General features: G+C 40.3%; 1 protein-coding gene across 1 annotated transcript in view; it reads left to right on the forward strand.

Moving 5' to 3' along the window:
- The window catches only part of PTEN (phosphatase and tensin homolog), a 79913-nt gene that overhangs the window by 30868 nt on the left and 35851 nt on the right, over positions 1-13194 (forward strand). The window lies entirely within an intron of this gene.

The raw sequence follows: 13194 nt of genomic DNA on the forward strand, positions 1-13194 counted from the left end.
GTGTGTGTGTGTGTGTGTGTGTGTGTGTGTGTGTGTGTGTGTGTGTGAGATAGACTGTTGTCCCTGTCTGGGAGCTTGTCCCAGGCCTTTAGATTTAGGTGGAGAGCATTTTAGAACTGGGAGAAAAATGTGGAGAGGTGTCCAGGTGCCACAGCCCCACTAGGTACAAGCCCAGGAACCTTTTCCGTGTGCTACACTTTCATTCTTAGACAGCACGACTTGCAAAAAACCTGGCATTCTGTTCAGCCAACCTTGAAGTTCCTTGATTGACTTTCATCTGTTTTCTTGTCCCTTATTAATCTTCCCAACTTATCTCCCCCCCATATACCCCGTTTGTTTCTGTTCTCCGCCTCCTCTATGCCTCCAAACCCTGCCTCCCCTCTTCTCCCCAACCCAAACACTTCCTTCTCTGTAGAGGAGACCTAAGTTTGAATTTCAGTGCTGGCACTCACTAACTTAGATAAGTTATTTTAACTTGTAGGGCCTCAGTTTCCTCATTTGTAGAATGAAGGAGTTGAGCTAGGTGATTTCTTATGGTCCTTCCCCTTCTAAGGCCTGTGATCTTTTGAACATGAAGCAGCTACATTCAAGCAATCGTTGTGTTCTTGCTTAAGACTACCCAGTAAGAATGGAAGTTCAGTAGATTCTCTGTGCATCAACTGGTATTCTCTGCTCCATCTCTGTGAACTTTGTGCAGCATTTGTCTCCCTAGGTTGATCAAAAATGTTACTGTGTCCTTCAGTTTCCACCTTGAAGGGGCTGTGACCCGCCCCTCCTCCTTCTCAGGTAGCCCCTGAACAGGAATTGTAAGAGAAGAAAGGTTTTAAAATAATATTTATTACCTTCATTTTGGAAGTTCTTCATCAAGGTGATACTTGCTTTCTTTTTAGGAGATCGTTTATTGCTGACCACCAGCTAGATAATGATGAGATTTTTTAGAGTAAGAGGGGTCTCTGAATTTGTCATCGTGTCTCTTTCCCCTTCCCCAGTTTCTTTATTCTCCCCCCGGGTGCCACTTACCTCTTGATGTTTGCTGTCTTTGTGATATAGAAAAATTTGGGTTGGATTTCCCACCATTTTGGTATTAACTGAATAGTGTATTTATGAGCTGCAGCTGAGCTCAGGGTTGAGAAGGAGAGCGTCCCACCCCAGAAAGGTCTGGGTTCAAGTCCCTCCTGATATGTCTGGTACATAAGAGCCAGGTCACCAGGCAGCCTTCTGAGATCTTTGATTGGCACAGCAGGTGCTGATGTACATGGGAGCCCTGGACAGTGACTCACCTGAGGAGATCCCAAGACTGGACACAACAGAACATATCAGTTCCGTATGGTCCAGAGAACCTCAGGGTGATTTTTGGCTGAACTTTCACATGCAGTTTGCCCAGAAGATGGGCCAGTTGCTTTCAGGATCAGAACTACCGGTCAGGGGTCTTTTTTAGTAGAAAACCCCTGTGATCCTGTGATTTGGGACTCTTGAAGAGTTGTCTATAAATAGAATCATTTGAAATTCATTAAGGGAGAGCCTTATTTAAGGGAAATTGAGAATAATAGCTGCCAAATATCTGTATAAAGCCTATAGATCATGGTAGTATTGCCAAGTGTACTATTTCTTGATCCTCCCAGTATTGTGGTGTGGCCTCTCTAGGTGGTCTTATCCCCATTTTGTAGATAAGGATACTGAGACTCAAGAGTGGGAAGTTAAATAACCCCTGGTAACCAAACTCCTAAATGTGGAATTGTGGCTCTTAGAATTACATTATACAGTGATGAACTATTAGTAATATAATTAGCCACCCTTCAGGAAAGTGAAGAGGCTTTTCTAGAGTTAATCAGCCCCATATATCTTTGTTTTATAAATTCATGTTTTCCTATGCTGGATTTGCTTTACAGCTTAGGATTCGTGCATGGATTCACCTTGCAAGTTGGCTGTGTTTGTTGGGGATGGCCTCTTTTCCTCAGTTCTTATAATCTTCCCCCCACGATGTGGAGGCAAGCCTTCCCATTTCCCTTTAGAAAGCCCTGTTAGCTTGCCTTTTCCGCCTCTCCATTGTCTAAGTCTGCTAAGGCAGTCTGCCAACTGTGGGCATGAAATCCTGGTGAGAAGAGAAGAGGAAGAGGTTGAGGCAGCACTACTGGTGGTGAGTGTTTCTCCAGATATTCTCTCAGGTTCTTGGAGGAGCTGATTATAACCTCTTTTTTTTTGTGCAGGATTAATATTATTATTATTATTATTATTTTTTGGTTAAACTAATTGTTTGCTTTCTCAGTAATCTCATTGTTGCCCATTGGTCCTAGATAAGGTATCAGATAGGACAAGTATCAAAAGGGAGCAGAAGAAAATGTCTAAATTTACTTCCACTGTGTTTATTGGGCAACAGAGAAGTGCTCGGGAGCAATGGGGTATACAAAAGAAGTATTATTCATGGTCAGAGAATAATGGAAGTAAATGCATGGTGATGGAATTTATAGCCAGTGCTGGGAGGAAGCTTGGTTGTCATGTGGTCCTGTCTTTCCAAGTCAAGTCGACAGCAAGCCTTCATTAAGTGCCTCCTCATAAGTGGTCTGGGCCATGCTGAATAGATGAGGCCCAGAAAGTTGGAGTAACTTTTTGAAAGCCACGTGAACATTTTATAGTGGAGTAGAATGAGAAACCATGGCTCCTAATTCCCAATACAGTTTATTCTCTTAATACAAGCTGATAATCTAATTGTCTGTGTTGGTTAGGAAACAGGAGGAACGAGATAGGAACATATATGATATTTAAAGTAAAAATACAGTCATCAGTGCCGAGTTAAGTAGGATAGGCAATGGCTCCGACAAGGAAGAGAGCAGCGTTTGGGAAAGGCCATATTATGAAAGAGATGATGCTTGATCTGCCCTGATGGGTGGCAAGTGTGGCTAAGTGCAGAGCAGAGGAGGACAGTTTAGACAAGCCCAAGTCTTCGAGTCTTGCTTGAGCTGTGCCAGTGAGTCAGATAACCTGGCAGGAGCCGGGAGTTTGGATTTGGAGGAGGGAGAAAGTTTAAGGGCAGACTCATCTTGGGAACTTCCTTGGTGGAATGCCCTGAGAAGCTTGAACTTTCAGGGAGTTTGTTGAAGGTTTTTGAGGAGGAGAATAAGCTGAACTAAATGTTTCATAATTAGATAATTTTGTTAAAGACTCAGGATAACATGTAGAGAATTCATTGTGACTGGTGAAGAAAGCAGATGATCCATCAAGTAATGGAAAGAATTTGCCTGAAGAATAATTGTCATGTTTGTTAAAAAGAAAATTTGTCTTTACTCAAGGTCCAGAGAGCCAAAGGCAGTTTTCAGTTTAATTATTTTGGGGCTCTCAACTATTAGGCATTGTCCATGCATGAGAATGGTGTGAAAATTTGGAATTCGAGGCTCTAGCAGTGGGCCTATCAGTGAAACCACGAGGCAGGCTGCATTTTATAGTCAAAACACACTGGAGTGGGAATCAAGAGGAGCTGGGTTCAGATGCTGCCAGTGCCTAGAATATGTAGTTCCTGGGACCTCGAATGTATTCTGTCTTGTGAATGCATCGAACTTAATGTAGGGTCCTACCAGCTCTGTTAGATTATCCTGTGGTCTGTTACACCCATAATTTTGTTAAAGTCAGGATGCAGGATAGATAATGCCTTTATTTAAAATTAATTTTTCCTGTTAGAAGAGGTATTTTCAGAATTGAACTGTTAATTATTAGCAACATAAGTTTTCAGTTTATAAGAGATGTTTTTCAATCTGGCCTTGGTTTTTGACCTACTTGCTTATAAAGGGATAATGGCACAGGTTGTTGTTGTTGTTTTTTTAATTGGAAGTTGGCATGTTACCCCTCAAATATATAAATGTAATATAAAGTTTATATATAACCTGTTGGACCTTCAGTTTTTATTAGAGATTAATCATTGCCCCAACAAGGTACATTATATTTTTTAGAATAGGTAACATTTCAAATTAGATGTAACGGATTCCTTCTTAAAATTATAGGAATGGAAAAGATTTGTTGATTATCCACAGTACAGGAAAGAAATTATTTAGAAACATAATATCCCCAAGCAGTTTGTTACCTTCAGACTTCGTTACAGTTGATTCAGATATTTGTGTGCTGTTATCTCTGACAGATTTATTTTTTAATTAAAAAACAAATTCCGACATAAGTGGAGTATATGATAAAGGGGCAGTGTTGACACACCCCATTTTCTCTTTTCCCCTTGCAACTTGCAACCCAGCATGAGCCATTTAAAACAATGCCTAATTAGTTCTTCCTATCCAGGGAATACATGAGAGAAGAAAAGGGAACTGGGCAGAGTGAGAACAGCGTGGCAACAAGATGATTCCAAACTTGGCTGGTTTCTCCTCTAGCACCATCTCCGGTTCCAGCAGAAGGGACAGCTGGCATGTGTGGCTTCAAAAGGACAGTGAATTTTAATTGGGATGGGGAACCTTTTGGTCATTTCTGTGAATTCTAAAGAAAACTGGAAACCACCCTGAAGTCAGTGTGCTACTCTGCCTCCTGTGGGGCAAGAGAAAGGGAAGCTAGACCAAATGCCATTTTCTCTTCAGATTGATTTTCTGTCTCTGGATTTTTTGGTCATTTTTGATGAAATGAAAATTTTAAATAATATCTCAAGTTTACATAGTAAGCTACCCAAGAAGAGTTGAGTTGAACTTAATGGATTTTTCTTGAAGTAAACCAGACAAAATGAATTGCTGAACACATCCTATTTTGTTACAAAAATCATTAAATGTAGAAAGAAACAAATCATGCTGTGCCAAGTCATCAAGATTTTCCTCTAGGAATGTAGCATGTTGATCTTAAGGACCTAGTGCAATGCCTTGATTTTGTAGCTCTGACTTCCCCAAGGTTCCACTGAAATAAGGAGCTGACCAGATTGGAACTTGGGCTCTAAATCTCAATCCAAGGGTTTTGTAGAAAAAAAGGGAAAATGAAATACAAGGACAATAAATACTTTTCGTAAGATAGACATTTTTACAATTTTATCAAATCTTTACTAGTGATTGGAGGAAAGTCGTAATTATCAGGTAGGTGGGGAGGTGGATAGAGCACCTGGAGTCGGGAAGACCCCAGTTCAAATCCAGCCTCAGACAATAGCTCTGTGACCCTGGGCAAGTCATTAGCCCGTTTACTTCAGTTTCCTTATCTGTAAAATGGGGATGATAATAACACATACCAGGGTTATCTTGAAGACCAAATGAGAGAATAATTGTAAAGCGCTTAGCATGGCACATGGCACATGGCACATATTAAGTGCTCTCTAAATGTTAGCTGTTATTATTATTGTTGTTGTTGTTAAAGAGTAGGAATAGAATGACTAGTAATTATTGATTGATATTTTCCTATTTGTTTAATACAGAAGTGAAACAGACTGACTCCAGAAAGTGGTTCTGTACAAGCAGGGGATGTGGTGGTAGATGGCCAATAGAGTCTTGGTGCAGGTTTAAGCTTTAATGGATTGCACTGCATTGGGAGCACAGGATGTGCATGTGTGAGTGCGTGCGTGTGTGTGTGTGTGTGTGTGTCTGTCTGTCTGTCTGTCTGTGTCTGTCTGTGTACTCATCTTAGCTTTTCCTTTCTGTCCTGGAAACATAAAAAATAATTCCATTCATTAAGGATTAGAATTGCTTGAGTTTGTTCTAGTTGAGTTAAGAGAAAAGGCAGCTCTAGATGGTAGCATAAATATTGAAATGCAAAGATTGACTCTATAAATGTTATTTGAAAAAATTTCAGAAAAGGATCCTGGTTATTGAGTATTGAATAGACTTCTAAAAATCAGGAGACGTATTTTATTTCTCAAATATTTTAATGGATACTGATTCTTACTACTTGTTTGAACGAGAAAGGAAAAGAGGGAACAGATATTTATTATGTGCCTACTGTGTTCCAGGAGTTGTGCTAAGTGCCTTACAAATGTTATCTCACATATCATATCTCAGCTCTGGGAAGTGGTGGTGTTGTTGATTTATTTCACTTGTGTCCAACTTTCTGTGACCCCATTTGAGGTTTCCTTGGCAAAGATACTGGAGTGGTTTGCCATTTCCTTCTTTAGCTCGTTTTATAGATGAGGAAACTAAGGCAAACAGGTTTAAGTGACTTGACCAGGGTCACACAGTTTGTATCTGAGGCCAGATTTGAATGTAAGAAGATGAGTCTTCCAGACTCCAGGCCCAGCACTCTATCCATTGCACCACCTAGCTGCCCTTTGCCTTGGGAAGTAGGGGCTGTTATTATCCCCATTTTTCGATGAGGAAAGTGAGGCTGAAAGAGGTGAAGTGACTTGCCCAGGGTCACACAGTTAGTCGGTGTCTGAGCCAGGATTTGAACTCAGTATTTCTGGACTTGAGGCCCAGCGGTGGCTCCAGAGTGAGGGCTGAGTTGCTTTCCAACTCTTAAGTCTATGGTACCATAATTCTCTGTCCTCCCCTTCCTCTTTTCGATGCTTAAATGCTTTGTTTTGGCCCTGATTGGGGAGCTGTCCGTTGTGCTGAGTCAGTTTTCTGTGTTGGCCAGAAAAGTTTTCTCTCCCCTCCCCTCCCCTCTTCATCTGAACAGACAAAAAGGAGCATTTTCATAGCCAGAGTATAACAGAAGGGATGACATGAAATTACAGAGCTCTCTTGTGTACAGCTTGCATTGTTTTAAATATATAATAAATTCTCCTTGTTTTTGCTTCTTTTAGGCTTTCCATTCTCTGGTGCATCTTATAAGAGAGATACTCGAGTGACTCCTCTCTCCTCCTCCTCCCTCTTCTCTCTCCCTTCCCTCCCCTACTCCCTCCTTCACTTACACTCAAAAAAGAGAAACAAAAACTTTGTAGCATATGCATAATCAAGCAAAACAAATTACTACCTTAGCTAAGACTGAGAATGTATATCTTAATATGCATCTTGGCCCTCACTTCTCTCATCATCATTCTTGGAGTCCTGATTGACATTACTTGATCAGAATTCTCAAGTCCTTTGAAGTCGTTTGTTAGGAATATTTTCTGTCTTAGTCGTTGCTGCTGTTGCTGCTTTGACCAGTCTGATTTCTCTGCACAGTTCAACCGTATTTTTCAGTTGTTCCCATTTTTTTTCCTGCCTTAATTGCTGTAGATAGCATCTCATTTTAGTGAGTATGAGGGTTCAGGATTGACTAGTTTTATTTGAACTTATTAACTGGAAATCCATTGTTTAAGTAGACAGATGACTACATTGTATTGGATTTTAAAATTTTGCTTACCTGAATTACATACTTGATATATGCTATGTCAGCAAATAGTGAAAATGGCATTGATGATTCCATAAAAGAGAATGACCGGGGTTTCTGTAAAATTGGGACAAGGTGTGATTAGGAAGCATTGCTATGTTGCGTTTGAACTCATTACCTCCTAAAGGCATGCTTTGCACACTGTATGGCTTTCTGTAGATCCTAACATAGTGTGCATGACTAAAGTAAAGGTGAAATAGAGATTTGGAAAATGCCTTGTAATCACTGAATTGCTCTAGATATACTCAGTACTTTTGGGGAAGTGTGAGTAAAAGTGAGGCAGCAGGTTATCTCAGCACACTCAGCTCTTAAAGCAGAGCTGAGATCTTTATCATCTTGAGGAGAGCCCACTATGATAGCACTTTGCTGAGCTGGCTATAGCCTCTCTGCTACAGGAAAGGAATCAGTGTTCTCAATATTCCCTTTTGAATTTCTTTGATAAATTTACTCAGTTTTAAAAAAACTAAGCTGGCTTTTCTCTGATCTACACCTGGTTTCTCATTAGTAACAGTTTACACAATGTTTATTTTCATGAAAGACTAGCCTGTGAGGTGTTGTGTATTGCACTGTGAGTTGACTGGGTTTTCCAAATACGATCCAGTCACTTGGTATTATAATGGTTAATATTAAGTTTAATATGTTGAACACGTATTAAAGATCTGCTGTCGATGTGCAAAAGTGATGGCTACAAAGACAAACAAAATGGTCTGTGCCTTCTTGGCGCTTATATTGAACTGCGAAGGTAAGATACATTCACAGATAAGAAATACAAGATAATATGAGGAAGGAGAGAATTGTTCATTTTTGTGGAAATCATGAAAGTTTTACTATAGGAGGAAGCAATCCATTCATACTTTGAAGAGCTTAAGAGTAGAAGTGAGGAGAGTTTGTTTCTAGCAGGGAAGAGAGCCTGTACAGGGTTGGACATAACAGATGAAACATGAGGTTTGGAGGCCAGATCAAAGACTAGTTTGGCTGCAATGTAGAGTGTGAAGGGGAACCAGTGTCTGGAAAATAGGTAGAAAACCCAATTGTGGGAGGGCCGTAAATGCTGAGTTGAGTTGAGTTTCTGTTTATTTTAGAGGCAGTAGGAAAGACTTTGATTATGAGAATGGAAGTCAGACCTAAGACTCCTTTAGAACGATCAATTTGATATCTGTGTGGAGTATGGATTGAAGGAAGAAACTCGAAGCGTTGGGACTCATTAGGAAGCTGTTGTGATAGTCTCAGAGAGAAGTCTTGAGGGCCTGAACCAGAGCAGCAGCTGCGTGAGTAGAGAGGGAGACACGGGTGTCAGAGATGTGGAGGTAGCATCAATCAAACTTGGCGATTAAGTGGTTAGAGGGATTGAGAAAGAGTGATGAGTCAAGGATGTTTCTGAGTTCATGAGTCAGGGTAACTAGAGATGAGAGTTGGTGATACATGCACTTAACAGAAATAGGAAGGTCTGGGAAGGAGTGAATTTGGGGAGAAAGATGAGATGAATTCTGTTTTAGACATGTTGAATTTGAAATGCCAGTAGATATTCAGGGAAAGCAGCTCTGCAGGCAACTGTTTATGCAGGACTGCAGTTCAGGAGAGAGGTTAAGATTGGATATTATCTAGATTTCGGAATGTTCTCTGTAGAGAGATCATTTAATCCATGGGGAATGATGAAATCACTGAGGGAAAGCATAGACAGAAGGTACATGGACTTGGGACAGATCTTTGTGGGCAGGAGATGGCTAAGGAGCCACCAAAGGAGACTTAAAAAGGAATGATAGCGTTGGAGGATGGCCCAGGGAAGAAGGGATGTGGCCACCAGTGTAAACAGCTGTAGAAATCAAACTGAATGGTGGAATGAGAGAGGGCCATTGGGTTTTGCAGATCTAGATAAGAGATCATTGGTAACCTTGGAGAGAGCGTTTAGTGAGGGATCAGAAAGGAGATAGCTGAGTATTGAGAGGTGAGGAAACAGAGTTTATTTATGAAAGGGAGAGATAGAACCAAAGCTTGTGGGGATGATAGAGTCAAAGGAAGGATTGGTTGGTTGGTTGGTTTGTTTAAGTAAAGGATTGGGGGTAGGGTATGGAAGCCTGGGCAGGTTTGTTGGCAGTTGAGGTAGATTCAGTAGATAAACAGATTGAAGATGGAAGAGAGGGAATGATGGGGGGTGGAGGGTGGGGGTGAGTCAGGACACAAGTAGAGAGGTTTCGAATAGAGCAAAAAGGGAGACATTGAAGGATGCTCTAGATTTGGGTTAAAGATTAAAACAAGATATCTGCTGTAAGATCCTTTTATCCCTATTAACATAGGAAGAGGAGAAGGCAGCTAGCTAGGTGGGGCAATGGATAGCATGCTGTGCTTGGAGTCAGAAAGACTCCCCTTCATGAGTTCAAATCCAGCTTCAGAAACTTGGTAGCTGCTTGAGCCTGGGCAAGTCACTTCACCCTGTTTGCCTTAGTTTCCTCATCTGTAAAATGAGTTGGAAAAGGAAATGGCAAACTACTCTGCTATCTGCCAAGAAAACCCTGAATGAGGTGGGACCCAATGGAACAACATCAAAACATAGGAAGAGAGGCCCTCTACTGGGCAAGAAAAAGAGAAGTTGAGGCAGGCAGTGTGGTTCAGTGGAAAGAGAGGGGTGGTACGAAAACCACCATAACAACAACAAAATGCCCCCTTGTTTTGGCTCCATGTTTCTATTTGAAGAAGTACAATATGTGGAAGGAGCTGATTGGCCTCCTAAGTCTAGTGAATGTTTACCTCCAGGGATGACAAGGTGTTTTATGGAATCTACTATTTGTTTCAAGAAAAAGTAAAAAACTTTAAGTCAACTTTGATTTATATAGGTACATATTAAGATGGATGGATAATTTGAATATTGAATGATTGATTCCCAGGCCAAAATGGAAGATTCCTTTGGTATTCACCTTGGAGAGAATATGCTACTTCATTGGCAGATGTCCCTTATCTAGCCTCGTCTATTTCTCTGGTGTTTTCCGCCATTAGAGTGTAGGCTCCTTGGAGGTGGAGACTGTGTTTCTTGTTTGTATTTGTACCCCTAGTCCTTAGTACAATTTCTGGCAGGTAGTTGATATTACTGTTACTAATAAATGCTCTATCATTTTTAGTTTGTCACACACAATGAGTATTTTGTAGATAACCGTTTTATTTAAACCAGGCACTTGGGATATTAGCTATATAACCTTGAATGGCCCTATTTTTCCTTTCTTATTTTCCACCTGGAAAAGGTGGGAAATTCTGTCGTATGCCGGGCCCTTTGGGAAATTACCAAATTTATAAAATTGGAAAAAAAAAAGAAGAAAAGGCTGTGTCACAGATATGAAGTAGTATAGAATATATGATGTCTCCACAGGGAGACCAACGGAATCTCCCCGGCAGCAGTGGATTTTTTTTTCTAGAGAGAATGTTAAGATACGTGATTTTTTTTGTTATTGAAAAATATTTGTGTGTGTGTGTGTGTATGATCTTAGCTTAATGCCTCTGGAGTACTGTAACTGATAACTAGAATTTGTTTTGGCTTAGTTTTCCAAGATTGAGCAGCTTGCTTCCCTTCAGTTTGAATGTAGGATATAACCTTGAGGTCAGAGAGTGGTTCATTTTTTGTCTTTATGTTCCTGGGGACTCGTGCAGTGTCTTGCACAGATCAGGGCTTTCCTTCATAAATGTTTGAATTGAATTTGAACATGTCCTTCCATGGCTAATGTGCAGTATTGTTAATGTTGAGTCTAAGCATTTATGTGTATGTGTGGATAGTATCACCATATGAGTTATATAATTATGATATTTTATTTTGATTTGGTAATCAGACCTGAGTTTTCAGAGTGTATCCTTCCCACCAAAATTGCAATCATCTGCTTATTTTTAGAGGAGGGAATGGTATACATAGTAAAACAAAGCTAGGTAGAAATTATTTAGGTTTTGTATTTGGCAATCATAGATAAGCATAGTTTTTAGAGCGCTTATCTGTTCTGGTAAAAATCTGTCTCAGTTTTCCTTATGTTGATTTAGTATTTTTTTTTTTATGCATACATATACGGCACTTGCCTCTGAGAGGATGCTATTTAGTGGTGAGGATTCCTAGGCTTGGCCCTTAATGTAATCAGTGACTTTCATAGTTGGCTCTTGGCTAATTCAGAGCACTTTTTCTGCTGCCTGGACTTGTTGTTTTAAGGGCCCAAATATTCATTATTGTATATTATAAGTATTTGAGTGCTTATGAAAATCTGGAAATCATTGAATGAAAAATTGTATATGAACAAGAGACAGAACATGGAAGTAATAGAATGGAATGGAAAGAGAATTGAATGATGAGTCAAGAAATTGGAGCTGTTGTCTCAGTTCTGCCATGAACTGACTCTCAGGGATCTTGGAGATCTCTCCCTGTGCTTTGCTCATCGGTTGAGATCTCTTGAGCCTTTGGAGTAATACTGGGATGTTTTGAGTAGTCCAACGAACACTCCCAGTTTAATGCCTTCCTCCTCTCCCCGTACTCTTCAACCAGGGGGAAAAAAGTTTATTTTTATAGAAAGATTGAAACACTCTTTGACACGTTATTCGCCCAGCTTGTTCTGGTGTTGCTTCTTGTTTGAACTCAGGTCCTCCTGAGCCTCTGCTTTCTCACTTCTGGCCCTCGTGCTGTTTGTAGAACATAAATAGGCCTTGCGAGCAGCTAGACAGTACTGCAGTGGATAGAGCCCCTGGCCTGAAGTCAAGAAGACTTATCTTCTGAGTTCAAATCTGGCCCCAGATATTTACTAGCTCTGTGATCCTGGGCAAGTCACTTCACCCTGTTTGCCTCAGTTTCCTCCTTATAAAATGAGCTGGAGAGGGAAATGGTAAACCACTCCAGTCTCTCTCCCAAGAAAACCCCAAATGGGGTCACAGAGAGTCAGACGTGACTGAAAAATGACTGAACAACAAAAAATATGCCTACAGGAAAAAAAATATTGTTGATGTCTCTCCAAAATATAAACTCCTATGAAACTCAAGGGAAAGTGTGGGGAGTGATGGAAAAGAACAGACCAGAGAAGAGAGAACGGCAAGAGCAGGACCTTCCTCCAGGTGCGAGTGTGCTGTTCTGGACAGTAGATCACTTGATAAATTGGACTTCTGGAGTGTCACCTGACTGATCTGACTGACATAGGACAGCCCTGCTCCTCAGAAGTGTCAGAGGTGGCAGTGCAGTTTTGAGTTTATACATGTGAACACCTGTGTGTATGGATGTTTCCCACTTAATAGTGCTAATCCTTTAAAAAATACATCTGTATAAGCTGGATTCTTTTTAAACCAAATTCTGATGCTGGCATAAAATTATTTTAAAATTCAGATCTAATCATTAACACCAGAATAGTCATTTCTTGCTCTCTCTTGCTTTGGCTTCTGTTTAGATCAGGAGTTCTCACCTTTTCTGTGTCGTGGACCCCTTTGTGGTCACTCTGGTAAAGCATATGGATGGATCTCTTACCAGAATGTTTTTAAATGCATAAGATAAACTATATAGAATTACAAAGACAACTAAAGATTAGTGAAAATAAAGTTGGAACTTTTTCTCTATCCAAGGCAACATACCCCACATTAAGAACCCCTCTTTAGATCGTATGTCATAGGACATAAAGCTGGGAGGTACCTTCCTCATAAGCTTTACAAATGAGAAAACAAATTCCCAGAGTTCAGTGAACAGGAAGTCATCTAGTAAATAACAGGGCTGGGATTCAGATGAAGGTCTTGTGATTTCAAATCAAGTGCTTTCCTCACCCAGCCATAAATTGACAGACTAGTAACATCATTTAAAGATAATATTAATATGACGAAACATTCCAAGGAAGGTTTTTCAGGAATTTTATCTCACTGAGTGTAAATATTGCTTGAAGTTAGAAAATAAAACCTCATTCTTCTAAGTTTCTTGAGTATTGTTAA

The sequence above is a fragment of the Vombatus ursinus genome, unplaced genomic scaffold, assembly GCF_900497805.2.
Source record: "Vombatus ursinus unplaced genomic scaffold, bare-nosed wombat genome assembly UNPS02014847.1, whole genome shotgun sequence".
NCBI lineage: Eukaryota > Metazoa > Chordata > Mammalia > Diprotodontia > Vombatidae > Vombatus > Vombatus ursinus.